Raw genomic sequence first — 12568 nt, forward strand, 5'->3', positions numbered from 1 at the left:
CACTTCCAATCCATGCCGTAGATTGTCCCAACTCAATCTTACAGGTGGATGAGCCACACGCAACTCCTCTTCAAATGCTTTGGACCTAACTCGTGCATCACTCTTCAAACAGATTTGGAGAAGACGTAACAGCTGTGCCGGGTCATGAATCTGGTTGCTAATGAAGGCAACCTCCATCTTTTCCAAAAAGTCTTCCACATCTTCATCACTTCTTCCATGAAACTCCGGATAAGAGAAAGCCATGGCTACCCAAGATACGATGCTTTGAGAATCCCTTCGAACACACGTGCAAGAACCCAAAACTTTTGACTGACTCAATTCCCAGAAACTTCAATAGAGCTCAACTTTAGATAAGGACAAACATATGCACATCAAATGAGTTTTCATAGTTGATCATCGGAATTACAATAGGCAAAGGACATTCCAGTATCTCCCTTAATCTTCTTGGCCCGAACAGAAAGACTATGCGCTGCTGGAAAAAAATCTTCCTAGACACATGAACATTTATCTGGATTCTTTGAGTTAAATGAAAAGGAGTGAATTGAAGTCCATTTTGATCATCCATTAAAACCAACCATGAAGCTCCCAAGAAAGCACACCTGACTTATCCTTTGATTTTGCGAGAATTTCAGCAGCATAGCATAAATGGCTTAAAAGACCAAAAGACCAGCCATCATAACTTGGAAAAATTTTGGCAGAGTTTCCCCAGAAGTAGAGCAGTGAGAACCCAAAATATAGACTGTATATGTATGCATAAACTGCCAACAATAGAACCCGAGCATCAAGTAGGAACCACTAGTACATAGCCTATGGCGAGGTCACGAAAAGGGTGCTCCAGCTACCTGTATCACCGAAAGGATCTCCACATTTGAGAATCCCCCAACTCAATAAAACCTAACGCTATCGAACTTCACACGAAGGCTAATGCAAATCGCGTATAGTCATGTCTCAGAAATGACTATCTTCCAGACCAAGTCTCAGAAATGGCTGGGACTGCCAAATAAAACCAAGTATGTCTCCACAAATGCGTACAATGGCAGTTTCCACAAGTAACGTACAATCCAGCAGAAAATGCGCTCAAACAGGCGCCAAGTGATGCATACCTACAAGAACTGCAAGTGACATCACTGCTAGTATATCACTGTACTCCAGCTACATATACCTGAGTGAATCACCTGTACCTGTACCTGTCCTTGTAACACCTCCCCGAGGAGTCTTTCGAGTTCGCAATCAACCCACAACAAACTAGACCCCATAATAATGAAGAAGAAGATGGCGAAACATACTCCCCCCTCCGTCTTAATCTTAGCCCAGAAGAAAACTTCGCCCCACCCCCACCGACCAAACCTTACAAAAAACCGGCATCTAGCCTCCAAATTTCCCTCAAAACCATCAAACCTAATCCACCAAGCCCGAAGCCCTCATCATCCATCTTAAAATTGAAACCCCCTCCTCCAAACCGCGGTCATGTCTCTCCCCCTTCCTACTTGGATCACACCCAACAAAAACATAAGATACCCCCCTCTCTATCCCTTAAAAAACCGAAGGAGTTTAAATACATCCTATCATCCTCCCTTGCCGAATTTTAAAAACTACACAAAAAGAAGTGCAAAACTAAAATCTTCATCACTCACTTGGAGTAGTTACATAAGCAACAATTAGCTCCTAATAGCCTCAACATGAAACCACCCCGTCTACAAATTGAAGACACACAAGCTCAAGCTCTTCTTAACGCAAAATTTACCTCTCTCACTATCCAATATTAATTGGATTGCACCCAAGCCCTTATTTTAGCCAACAAACTCCTCCTTCAAAATCTCAACACCGAATTAAACAACTACCACGCTAATGTGGACAACCATCTCTCTAGCCTCACAACAATAATCACACACATCTCTCTACCCCTAATCTCTACTCTAGAGTGGCAAGGCCACTTGAAAGAATGCAAGAATTCGACTCTTCAACACTTCCTCGCTCTCATGCAAACACACATACTCAACACCCACCTAACCACCGTCAAAGAAGAAGAAGTTAAGAAGGCTAGAAAGCGAACCATTACCGCTACACTTGAAGAAATAAACCACCTTCCCAAAGAAGAATCTATCAAAGAACTTGTGGAGCGTGAGGTAATCAAACAAATGAAGCACCTTCCCTCTTCCAAAATCACCCTCAACAAAAACCCTCCAATCTCTAATCCTCGTCCCACCTTACCTAAATCATCCTATCTTCATACATCTTCCAAAGACCCCTTTTTTCCACCAAGAACCTCTCTCCCCTCTAAGCCAACCAAACTCGGTCCAATCATCAAATCCAATAAATCACATTCTCATCATCCCTTCCTCAATAAATCACAACCTCATCACCCTTTCCCCCAATCCACAACCAAACCATTTCAAACAAACTCTCCCACTAGCTCGCCCCCTAGTTCTCCCCTTTCCAAAAAACTTAAACTCCCTCCCGTACACTACTCCAAAGAACCTACCATGCCACCTAAATATCCTCTCAATCACATTCATAATCTCTTTTCCCCAAAGCCTTCACAAACTTCAAATCCCCTCTCTTCTTCACGTAACAATCTTGTACTTCATCCTAATCGTAACTCTTTGGATTCGGGAAAAGGAAAAGGGAGGAGGGACTAGGGCTAACCCACCCAACTTCATGGGTACATTTACTTTTTGATAAGCCCCCCCTCCTCCCTACACTTTGGATGCTCAATAGCTCTACTTCACCTCCATCAACTACGACTTCGCCCAACCCGCTGGATCACCACAACCACGACCCCAACTCTACATACATTAAAGTTAGGAAAATGAGAAAATTCTGGCTCCCTCTTACCAACCCACATGCTTACAAGTTCAAAATTTTTTGTAAGCAACCGGCCTACTCTTTTGATAATGCCGTGTCTTTCAATTTTGTGCACAACCTCACCTCACGCCCCCTCACTTCTAATGAAAAGAAATGTCTAAACCTGGGTCTAAAATACATCCCACCCCCTCCTAATCCTACACCCAAAACCCTCATAGAAGCACATAAGACCTTAGAAAGGAAACTACAACTTATAGAGTTTTTCAAAACCAAAGAAACGCCCTCCGTGTCTCCATGTAAAATTCCCAACCCCTTTTGGAAACCACCTAAAGAGAATCCCACTCTAGAATCTATGTCCAAGTTAAACCTTCTTCATCTTCAACAACAATTGGAATCCTACAACTCTCCTTGCTCAAAACCTCCCAAATTTGTACATCTAGCCCTAAAATCTCTCTCCATAGACAACTCCATTGTCATCAAACCCGCCGACAAAAACCTTGGACTCACTATTCTCTCGAAAGAATGGTATGAAAATGAAGCACTTAGGCAACTCAATGATCCCATCACCTATCAACCAATCACCCCACCTTCTCATAATTACTTAGTCTCTCTCCTCTCTACCATCATACATAAATACACCCTCCTGCCCATGGAACAACGTGCCTTCATCCTTGCACCCCTCTCTAAACCTTTCAAACCCTGCCCAATCTACTTTCTTCCTAAATTGCATAAACCTTCCCTGGTTGCAAGACCCATTTGTTCCTACAAAGCCTATCTCTTTGAAAATGCATCCAAATGCCTCCACATGGAACTATACCCAATTCTCTTGGATAAAAAACAACACCTAAAAGATTCCCTCTCCCTAATCTTAGACCTACACAATACTTGCTTTCCACCAAACTCTCTCCTCTTTACCTTTGACTTAAACTCTCTATACCCTAGCATCCCCATTGACCAAGGACTCCATGCCCTAAAAAAAACCATTTGCAAACACTTTGACCCTCCAAAAACCAACTTCATCATCTCTCTCTCTACCCTTATCCTCACACAACACTACATCAGGTTCAATAACAAAGTTTTCAAGCAAATCAAGGGCACAGCTATGGGATCAAATTTTGTCGTAGTCTACGCTTGTCTCTTCCTTTGCCACATGGAGTCCCAATCCTCACTCCTTCATAACCCTAACTTATCATATTTTAAAAGGTTCATTGATGATGCCTTTGGAGTATGGACAAGCCCTTTAGAATCACTAACATTTACCCTCAACACATATGCAGGACCACTACATGAACACATCAAAATTACCCCTTGTATCTCTACCAATCAAGCCACAATCCTAGACATACACTTCTTTAAAGGGCCCGATTTTATAGCTCATGGTATCCTAGATTCAAAATGCTACCAAAAGCCCCTAAATTCTTTTCACTACATACCATGGATCTCTTGGCATCCAACCCACCAAAAAATAGCCTTCATCAAATCAGAACTTAGAAGATACATTGTGAGGGAAAGCTCCTTTGAACACTACCTAACCACAAGGAACCTCTTTTTTATCAGACTTAGGAAAAGAGGCTATCCTAGGGAAGTGCTCCTTAGGATCTTCAACTCAATATCCTATTTGGAAAGAAACAACCTCTTAAATAAACCCTCTCCAATCAAAAAACCTCCCCCAATCATTTTCAAATTACCTTTTACCCCAGAAACTAGAAAACTAAAACCCTCCTTATTAATTGGGAAACCTCTACATCAAGCTTGCCAAAACTCTCCTCACCTCTCCCACTTGGAAAAACCCATCACATGTTGGACCACTGGACCAAACATACACACACTCCTTAAAAAACAATCCTAATGCATAGCAAGGTCAACATGCGCAACTTAACCTCGTTTGATTTTCTTTACAACTTATGCAGGATAATGGTACCACTACTTCGGTTCAACCTTCCCCCCCCTCTTTCGCTTCGTTCCCCTTTTTTGGTCACCAGTTTATACCCACACCCCTTTTTTTTGATACCATTATATACCCCCACCGTACCAGTTTATACCCACACCCCGTTTTTGGTCACCATTATATACCCACCCATTCTCCCCCTCCCCCCCCTCTCCCTTTCGTAACCAGAATTATGGGTATAACCAAAAAAGCATTTTTTGTCCGATACTCTTTACCCTATAAGTGGCGCACATCCTACTTGCCTCTTGTAACTAAAGTGTTATCAAACCAAAGGACTTCTCTACCTACCAGTCTCAAAATAAATTCCTAAATCATAAGCGTATTTTATTGTGTTATCGTTCCCACTCGCATAAAAATAATCTTTGCCTACCAAACGTTGGTATTACCCAAATTTTATAACTCTATCTCATACAAAAAAAAAATTAGCCCGTCCTGCTCAGTAAGCTTACACATGATTGCTCCTCTTCCTCAGTTTCACGAAACAAAATAGACCCTTCTTTAGTCCACCCCACTCAGTAAGCTCACACATGATTGCTCCTCTTTTCTCGGTTTCACCAAACAAAATAGAGCCTTCTTTTCTAATGAGTAACTCACTCAAGAAAAGAGGACACAAACTTTTCAAAATTGAAGTTTGGTTTCCCACCTTTTTTTTGCTCCCTCCCAAAAACTTGCACCCAACCTCCCCTACTTAAACAACCCTCACTCTCCTCTCCCTAAACTCTTCTTCCCTCTCCAAGCTCCCTTGGAATACCACTCATGAGCTCTCTAAAGAGCGAAACGTGTTTGGTCGTATAATCCTCAACCAACCCTCCCTTCTCTTTCCCCCCCCCCCCCCTGTTTATTCCAAACTCCCTTCTCCCTATCCCGTAATCTAATTTGAGTGTTCTGCACGCTTGGTCGTTATAAATACTGTAAGTTTTGATATGAAAATAAAAGAGTTGCACACTTTTCGATTTATCCCCGCCAATTTATTCCCCTCCCACAACCTTTTCCTCGATCGCTACGCCTACTTACCTCGTCAAACCCCCCGCATGCCCTTCCTCGGTCGCTAAAACCTTCTGAGCTTGACCAAAACATATTTTTCCGGCCCAAATTTATCGTACTAAGTCTTCTCCCAACCCAAGGCCACTAACCTAAGCCATCACAAATTACAACCAATACGGCGTCAATAGTTCTCAATCACCTTCAAGAGAGTACAAGGGTACAAGCAAACCCTTCAAAGCCTCTAAGGACTTAACCCAAACCTTACTGGAGACAAATTTATTTCACACACCATCTTTGTACTTCCTTTTGCATGCAGGGTACAGTTACAAAACTTAAACTTAGCAAAACCCTTTTAGATTTTTTAAAGGTTTCTCAACCCGCCTTCCCATCACTCACCCTCCCTCTGCCAAAAGCCGTCAACTCAAACTCTCCCACACACCCCTACCAGCATGCGTAGCTTGTAAGTGGATTAAACCCGGGCAACGGTATACACACAAATTTGCATACAATCCTCCTTCAGCCTTGCACTGAGCTGCGTTCATAGCTTCTGCTTTGCCTACACCTGCTTTGCCTACATGCAATCATTGCTTGCACACAACACCTACACTACTCATCACCTGTAACACCTACAGCGCCACACACTCGGCATCACCTACAACCCCTGCAGCGTTACATACTACAGCCAACGTCGCCACCACACTCGGCATCATACTGCAACGCCCGTATAGTCATATTCAGCATTCTGCACGCATCCACAGCACCCTGCATCACCCCTTACTTAGCATCTTTGAAGTTTTGCCAGCTACGCCACCGTATTTGGCATACTGCACACATCTACAACACCTTGCATCACCTCTTACGCAGCATCACCCTACATGGTACCACTAAACCCCCTGTCGCAGAAACTACACCCGATTCAGCCCCCATGCAAATTACAGTCGCGAGCAACAGATGTGCTTCTCCAACAAGCATCGCCTGCAACATTCGTTATCTAATGCCAACCCGGGTACACACTACAGATGTGCTTCTCCAACAAGCATCACCTGCAGCATTCGTTATCTAATGCCAACCCGGGTACACACTGCAACCGCTTCGTCCTTAGCCAACTCAAACCGGTGCTCACACACTTAATTGCGCGCGCACACACACACACACATGCTTTTCTAAATCGTTCTCTACTAACACACTTTCACACACCCTCACTTAATATAGTCGCAGTACAGTCACGGTGTTTACATACACCTACACACAAGGGTACAACTCTAGTACACCTTCACACACCCTCGCCTTTACAGCCTCGACAGCCTCAGGCATATTAAGTGGGTCCTCACACGAAGCTAATCTTCCTACACCACCCAAGTCACCCGACGTGGCAAGAATACCATGGAGGACTACGCCTTCTAAGACTTTGCAACCAATGCTCAACGCCACAACTCGCCATCAATTGCGAGCATGGAAGCTTTCTCACCAACGGAAAGTCAACATAGCTCCGGGGCCAATAGTAATAACCCGGAACTCACCTTAGAAATCTCTAAAGCCTTCGACCCCCTCACCCTAGACCCTTACAAAACCATCACGGAAGTGCTCAAACACCTCCCCGAGGACTCTTTCGACTTCGCAATCAACCCACAACAAACTAGACCCCATAATAATAATGAAGAAGAAGAAGAAGATGGCGAAGCAAACTCCCCCATCCGTCTTAATCTTAGCCCGGAAGAAAACTTCGCCCCACCCGCACCCACCAAACCTTACAAAAAACCGGCATCTAGCCTCCAAATTTCCCTCAATACCATCAAACCTAATCCACCAAACCCGAAGCCCTCATCATCCATCTTCAAATTGAAACCCCCTCCTCCAAACCGCGGTCATGTCTCTCCCCCTTCCTACTTGGATCACACCCAACAACAACATAAGATACCCCCCTCTCTATCCCTTAAAAAACCGAAGGAGTTTGAAGACATTCTATCATCCTCCCTTGCCGAATTTCAAAAACTACACAAAAAGAAGTGCAAAACTACAATCTTCATCACTCACTTGGAGGAGTTACATAAGCAACAATTAGCTCCTAATAGCCTCAACATGAAACCAGCTCGTCTACAAATTGAAGACACACAAGCTCAAGCTCTTCTTAACGCAAAATTTACCTCTCTCACTATCCAATATCAATTGGATTGCACCCAAGCCCTTATTTTATCCAACAAACTTCTCCTTCAAAATCTCAACACCGAATTAAACAACTACCACGCTAATGTGGACAACCATCTCTCTAGCCTCACAACAAAGCTCACACACATCTCTCTACCCCTAATCTCTACTCTAGAGTGGCAAGGCCACTTGAAAGAATGGAAGAATTAGACTCTTCAACACTTCCTTGCTCTCATGCAAACACACATACTCAACACCCACCTCACCACCGTCAAAGAAGAAGAAGCTAAGAAGGCTAGAAAGCGAACCATTACCGCTACACTTGAAGAAATAAACCACCTTCCCAAAGAAGAATCTATCAAAGAACTTGTGGAGCGTGAGGTAATCAAACAAATGAAGCACCTTCCCTCTTCCAAAATCACCCTCAACAAAAACCCTCCAATCTCTAATCCTCGTCCCACCTTACCTAAATCATCCTCTCTTCATACATCTTCCAAAGACCCCTTTTTTCCACCAAGAACCTCTCTCCCCTCTAAGCCAACCAAACTCGGTCCAATCATCAAATCCAATAAATCACATTCTCATCATCCCTTCCTCAATAAAGCACAACCTCATCACCCTTTCCCCCAATCCACAACCAAACCATTTCAAACAAACTCTCCCATTAGCTCTCCCCCTAGTTCTCCCCTTTCCAAAAAACGTAAACTCCCTCCCGCACACTACTCCAACGAACCTACCATGCCACCTAAATATCCTCTCAATCACATTCATAATCTCTTTTCCCCAAAGCCTTCACAAACTTCAAATCCCCTCTCTTCTTCACGTAACAATCTTGTACTTCATCCTAATCGTAACTCTTTGGATTCGGGAAAAGGAAAAGGGAGGAGGGACTAGGGCTAACCCACCCAACTTCATGGGTACATTTACTTTTTGATAAGCCCCCCCTCCTCCCTACACTTTGGATGCTCAATAGCTCTACTTCACCTTCATAAACTACGACTTCGCGCAACCCGCTGGATCACCACAACCACAACCCCAACTCTACATACATTAAACTTAGGAAAAGGAGAAAATTTTGGCTCCCTCTTACCAACCCACATGCTTACAAGCTCAAAATTTTTTGTAAGCAACCGGCCTACTCTTTTGATAATGCCGTGGCTTTCAATTTTGTGCACAACCTCACCTCACACCCCCTCACTTCTAATGAAAAGAAATGTCTAAACCTGGGTCTAAAATACATCCCACCCCCTCCTAATCCTACACCCAAAACCCTCATAGAAGCACATAAGACCTTAGAAAGGAAACTACAACTTATAGAGTTTTTCAAAACCAAAGAAACGCCCTCCGTGTCTCCATATAAAATTCCCAACGCCTTTTGGAAACCACCTAAAGAGAATCCCACTCTAGAATCTATCTCGAAGTTAAACCTTCTTCACCTTCAACAACAATTGGAACCCTACAACTCTCCTTGCTCAAAAACCCCCAAATTTGTACATCTAGCCCTAAAATATCAATCAATGGACAAGTCCATTGTCATCAAACCCGCCGACAAAAACCTTGGACTCACTATTCTCTCGAAAGAATGGTATGAAAATGAAGCACTTAGGCAACTCAATGATCCCATCACCTATCAACCAATCACCCCACCTTCTCATAATTACTTACTCTCTCTCCTCTTTACCATCATACATAAATACACCCTCCTGCCCATGGAACAACGTGCCTTCATCCTTGCACCCCTCTCTAAACCTTTCAAAACCTGCCCAATCTACTTTCTTCCTAAATTGCATAAACCTTCCCTGGTTGCAAGACCCATTTGTTCCTACAAAGGCTATCTCTTTGAAAATGCATCCAAATGGCTCCACATGGAACTATACCCGATTCTCTTGGATAAAAAACAACACCTAAAAGATTCCCTCTCCCTAATCTTAGACCTACACAATACTTTCTTTCCACCAAACTCTCTCCTCTTTACCTTTGACGTAAACTCTCTATACCCTAGCATCCCCATTGACCAAGGACTCCATGCCCTAAAAAACACCATTTGCAAACACTTTGACCCTCCAAAAACCAACTTCATCATCTCTCTCTCTACCCTCATCCTCACACAACACTACATCGGGTTCAATAACAAAGTTTTCAAGCAAATCAAGGGCATAGCTATGGGATCAAATTTTGTCGTAGTCTACGCTTGTCTCTTCCTTTGCCACATGGAGTCCCAATCCTCACTCCTTCATAACCCTAACCTAGCATATTTTAAAAGGTTCATTGATGATGCCTTTGGAGTATGGACAGGCCCTTTAGAATCACTAACATTTACCCTCAACACATATGCAGGACCACTACATGAACACATCAAAATTACCCCCTGTATCTCTACCAATCAAGCCACAATCCTAGACATACACTTCTTTAAAGGGCCCGATTTTACAGCTCATGGTATCCTAGATTCAAAATGCTACCAAAAGCCCCTAAATTCTTTTCACTACATACCATGGATCTCTTGGCATCCAACCCACCAAAAAATAGCCTTCATCAAATCAGAACTCAGAAGATACATTGTGAGGGAAAGCTCCTTTGAACACTACCTAACCACAAGGAACCTCTTTTTTATCAGACTTAGGAAAAGAGGCTATCCTAGGGAAGTGCTCCTTAGGATCTTCAACTCAATATCCTATTTGGAAAGAAACAACCTCTTAAATAAACCCTCTCCAATCAAAAAACCTCCCCCAATCATTTTCAAATTACCCTTTACCCCAGAAACTAGAAAACTAAAACCCTCCTTATTAATTGGGAAACCTCTACATCAAGCTTGCCAAAACTCTCCTCACCTCTCCCACTTGGAAAAACCCATCACATGTTGGACCACTGGACCAAACATACACACACTCCTTAAAAAACAATCCTAATGCATAGCAAGGTCAACATGCGCAACTTAACCTCGTTTGATTTGCTTTACAACTTATGCAGGATAATGGTACCACTACTTCGGTTCAACCTCCCCCCCCCCTCTTTCGCTTCCTTCCCCTTTTTTGGTCACCAGTTTATACCCACACCCCTTTTTTTTGATACCATTATATACCCCCACCGCACCAGTTTATACCCACACCCCGTTTTTGGTCACCATTATATACCCACCCATTCTCCCCCCCCCCCCCCCCCCCCCTTTCCCTTTCGTAACCAGAATTATGGGTATAACCAAAAAATCATTTTTTGTCCGATACTCTTTACCCTATAAGTGGCGCACATCCTACTTGCCTCTTGTAACTAAAGTGTTATCAAACCAAAGGACTTCTCTACCTACCAGTCTCAAAATAAATTCCTAAATCATAAGCGTATTTTATTGTGTTATCGTTCCCACTCGCATAAAAATAATCTTTGCCTACCAAACGTTGGTATTACCCAAATTTTATAACGCTCTCTCATACAAAAAAAATGTAGCCCGCCCCGCTCAATAAGCTTACACATGATTGCTCCTCTTCCTCAGTTTCACCAAACGAAATAGACCCTTCTTTAGCCCGCCCAACTCAGTAAGCTCACACATGATTGCTCCTCTTTTCTCGGTTTCACCAAACAAAATAGAGCCTTCTTTTCTAATGACTAACTCACTCAAGAAAAGAGGACACAAACTTTTCAAAATTGAAGTTTGGTTTCCCACCTTTTTTTTGCTCCCTCCCAAAAACTTGCACCCAACCTCCCCTACTTAAACAACCCTCACTCTCCTCTCCCTAAACTCTTCTTCCCTCTCCAAGCTCCCTTGGAATACCACTGATGAGCTCTCTAAAGAGCGATACGCGTTTGGTCGTATAATCCTTAACCAACCCTCCCTTCTCTTCCCCCCCCCCCCCCCCCCCCCCCGCGTTTATTCCAAACTCCCTTCTCCCTATCCCGTAATCTAATTTGAGTGTTCTGCACGCTTGGTCGTTATAAATACTGTAAGTATCTCCCTTAATCTTCTTGGCCCGAGCATAAAGACTATGCGCTGCTGAAAAAAAATCTTCCTGGACACATGAACATTTGTCTGGATTCTTTGAGTTAAATGAAAAGGAGTGAATTGAGGTCCATTTTGATCATCCATTAAAGCCAACCATGAAGCTCCCAAGAAAGCACACCTGACTTATCCTTTGATTTTGCGAGAATTTCAGCAGCATAACAGCATAAATGGCTTAAAAGACCAAAAGACCAGCCATCATAACTTAGAAAATTTTTGGCAGAGTTTCCCCAGAAGTAGAGCAGTGAGAACCCAAAATATAGACTGTATATGTATGCATAAACTGCCAATAATAGAACCCGAGCATCAAGTAGGAACCACTAGTACATAGCCTATGGCGAGGTCACGAAAAAGGTTCTCCAGCTACCTGTATCACCAAAAGGATCTCCACATTTGAGAATCCCCCAGCTCAATAAAACCTAACGCTATCGACCCTCACACGAAGGCTAATACAAATCGCGTATAGTCAAGTCTCAGAAATGACTATCTTCCAGACCAAGTCTCAGAAATGGCTGGGACTGCCAAATAAAACCAAGTATGGCTCCACAAATTCGTACAATGGCAGTTTCCACAAGTAACGTACAATCCAGAAGACAATGCGCTCAAACAGGCGCCAAGTGATGCATACCCACAACAACTGCAAGTGACATCACTACTAGTATATCAGTGTACTCCAGCTACCTGTATCTGTGTGA

This window comes from Adiantum capillus-veneris, chromosome 1 (assembly GCF_014529385.1).
Source record: "Adiantum capillus-veneris isolate H3 chromosome 1, ASM1452938v2, whole genome shotgun sequence".
NCBI lineage: Eukaryota > Viridiplantae > Streptophyta > Polypodiopsida > Polypodiales > Pteridaceae > Adiantum > Adiantum capillus-veneris.